Raw genomic sequence first — 4,064 nt, 5'->3', positions numbered from 1 at the left:
TATGTTACCGACCGTAACATACCTTTCAAATATTACCAAAAGAAGATCGAAATGTGTAGGTGAGAAGTCTTGAACCTCTGAATTCTACTATAACTCAAGAACTCGGATCATTTATCAAAACAGAGCAATTTCTGTACAAAATTCATAATTAATTTAATAATGCTTCGAATCAAGATCCGCAATTTGGATATTCAAGAAAACTCAAATCCCAACAATTGTGTAAAGAAGGAATCCATATCATTTCTTAACCTTAATATGACATAAAAGCATTCATTGAATCATTTTGTCAAACACGTGACGTGCGTGCTAAAGAGTTAGCTCCTCTACAATTCCATTTCTTTTCCAAAATATCAATACATACAATACCATCAATCATTACATTAACAATTTTACCTCAACACTCAAACCAAACAACCCATTGTTTTCCCTTCAATCACTAACCCAAGGAAATAAGCTTTCTTACCTTGCTTCTAAACTCTTGAGGAGAAGAACTTCTAATCTCCAAGCAAAGAGTAAGGCTTCAATCAAAGATTAATGTCTTGGAAGAAATTGGATTGAAGGAGAAATGAGGAACCCTAGCTCTGAACCGATGGAGAGAAATGAGGATGAGAAGAAATTCTACAAAAATCATTCCCCAATCTAATATATACCATCCAAACCTCAAAACACGTTTTTGAGTATGTTGTTGGGCGCCATGGCGCGTGTTTTGGCGCAGGGGCGCGCACCATACTGCCCAAACACCAAAATTTCAGCAATGGGCGCGCCATCGCACGGGATCTGGCGCAGGGGCGCGCCGTATTCTGTCCAAAACGCATTTTTAACTTCAGAATTTGCGAAAGTGGTAAACTAGAAAGTTGTAGCCCTATGTTTTTGCTTACATCTCCAATTAGCCTCATGTCATTTGAAGGTCTGAGTAAAAAGTTATGCTCAATCTCCCAACATGTGTCATTGAAGGAACGACGATACGTACGACACACTTTGGGGCGCTTTTGGCTCGTCTTCCCTAATGATTTGACCAAAACTCAAAATAAGAAAGTTATAGCCTTATGTCTTATCTTTCTAATGAAAGTGACCTCACATCAATTGGATCAATATACAAAACATTATGATAAAAACCACAACTACTGCCACATTTTTCATACCGTTTCTGCACTTCCATTACCTATTTTGCTCAAATTCAACCTTTGATTCTACCCATCCATTATCTATTCAATTCTATAACATTCATTACCATTCATACCATAACGTAAATCCATAAACCATCACAATTTTATTTTTTTCAAAATTCGGGCATTACAATTCCTCCCCTCTAAAAATAGATTTCGTCCTCGAAATCAATCATCTCTTTCAAGTCTAAGATGTAATTATCAATACTGAAAATAAAACCGAGAATAGAAGCGTACTTCATTTGAATAACTCTGGATATTTATGTCTCATTTTATCTTCTAATTCCCAAGTTGCCTCTGCGACAACATGTCTGTTCCACTGTACTTTAATCAACGGTATCAATTTATTTCTGAGTTGCTTATCTTTTCTATCTAGAATTTTAATCGGTCTCTCAATGTAGCTCAAATTCTGATCTAACTCAACTTCATCGGGTGGAAGTACATGAGAAGGATCTGGATGATATTTCCTCAACATGGACACATGAAAAGCATCATGAACATCTGATAACACAGGAGGGAGAGCTAATCTATAAGCCAAATCACCAACACGTTCCAAAATCTCATACGGACCTATGAATCTCGGTGATAATTTACCCTTCTTTCCAAATCTAATTGTACCACGGAAAGGAGATATTTTCAGAAAAAATCTGTCACCTTTCCCAAAATTCAACGGCCGTCTCCTGATGTTCGCATACTTAGCCTGTTTATCCTGAGCAGCTCTCATACGACTTTGAATCAATTTCAGCTTCTCTGTCATATCTCTTATCATATCAGGTCCTACAATTGGTGCTTCAGATAAATCGTCCCAATACCAAGGAGATCGACACTTCCCGCCATATAGTGCTTCAAATGGTGACATTCCAATGCTCACTTGATAACTATTGTTATAAGAAAACTCGACAAGTGGTAACGAATCCTGCCAACCAATACCAAAATCCATTACTACAGCTCTCATCATATCCTCTAATGTCTGAATAGTACGTTCTGACTGTCCATCTGTCTAAGGATGATATGCTGTACTCAAATGCAAACGAGTACCAAGGGCCTCTTGTAAACTCTGCCAAAAATGAGAAGAAAATCTGGGATCACGATCTGATACAATTGACTTAGGAACACCATGCAATCTCAAAACTTCTCTGATGTACAATCTGGCCATCTGATCATGCCTATATGTCATCTGATAAGGAATAAAACATGAAGACTTGGTTAATCTGTCAACGATAACCCAAATTGCATCGCAACCCCTCGACGACCTCGGCAATTTTGTGACAAAGTCCAGGGTGATATGATCCCACTTCCATTCTGGAACTTTAAGGCTATGCAAAAGACCTCCTGGTCACTTTCTTTCTGCTTTCACTTGTTGACAATTCAAACAACGAGATACAAATTCTGCTATGTCACATTTCATTCTTTTCCACCAAAATTGTTTCTTCAAATCATTGTACATCTTTTTACTTCCAGGGTGTACACTGAACTTACTGCAATGAGCATCACGCAAAATATGTATCCTCAACTCTGAAATATTAGGAACTACAATACGATCATTCACAAACAAAATACCCTCATTATTGACCTGAAATTCTGATTGATGTCCTGATTTGACAAGTTCAACTGATTTCTGAATGCTTTGATCTAACTTTTGGGCCTCTCTAATTATGAGAAACAACTCGAGTTCTTCCTGAATCATATATACTCTTACAGGTTGAGTATCTACCACAAAATCCAAACCAGAAAGACAACATTCTTCTACTAAATCAGATACACTCCTAGTGATCAATGACATATTACATACTTTTCTGCTCAAAGCATCGGCTGCTGCATTAGACTTTCCTGGATAATATTTTATTTCGCAATCATAGTCTTTCAACAAATCTAACCAACGTCTCTGTCTCATGTTCAACTCTGCTTGTGAAAAGAGATATTTCAAACTCTTATGATCAGTGAATATCTCAAATTTCTCCCTATACAAGTAGTGACGCCAAATCTTTAAGGCAAAAACCACTGCTGCTAGTTCCAAGTCATGAACGGGGTATCTAGACTCATGTGGCTTCAACTGTCTTGAAGCATAGGCAACCACACAATCGTGCTGCATTAATACACAACCCAATCCTTGATGTGAAGCATCAGTGTGCACTGTAAATCCTCCTACACCTGATGGAATAGTCAGAACTGGAGCACTAGTCAATCTATGCTTAAGTTCAACAAAACTAGCCTCACATTCCGGTGACCAAATAAAGGGTGCATTCTTTTGTGTCAGCTGCGTAATTGACCTCGCAATCTGTGAGAATCCTTCAATAAATCTATGATAATAGCCTGCCAAACCCATAAAACTACGTACCTCAGGAACTGATGTCGGTCTAGACAAATTGATGACTGCCTCAACTTTACTCGGATCAACTGATATACCAGCACTCGAAATCACATGTCCAAGGAATACCACTCTATCCAACCAATACTCGCATTTGGATAATTTAGCATACAACTTTTCAGTTCAAAATCTGCAGTACAACTCTCAAGTGTTCGACATGATCAATTTCAGATTTTGAATAAATAAGAATATCATCAATGAAGATCACAACAAGTTGATCTATATACCGTTGAAACACACGGTTCATCAAATCCATAATTACCGCAGGTGAATTGGTCAACCCAAAAGACATAACCAAAAATTCAAAATGCCCATACCTGGTACGAAAAGCAGTCTTAGGCACATCTGTCTCTCTAACTCTTAACTGATGATATCCGGATCTTAAATCAATCTTAGAATATACTGAAGAATCCTGCAACTGGTCAAAGAGATCATCAATCATTGGCAAAGGATATTTATTCTTTACTGTGGCTTTATTCAACTGTCTATAATCGACACAAAGCCTCATAGACCCATCTTTCTTCTTCACG

Source organism: Primulina tabacum, chromosome 14 (genome assembly GCF_025594145.1).
Source record: "Primulina tabacum isolate GXHZ01 chromosome 14, ASM2559414v2, whole genome shotgun sequence".
Taxonomy (NCBI): domain Eukaryota; kingdom Viridiplantae; phylum Streptophyta; class Magnoliopsida; order Lamiales; family Gesneriaceae; genus Primulina; species Primulina tabacum.
This window is presented reverse-complemented; position numbering follows the sequence as displayed.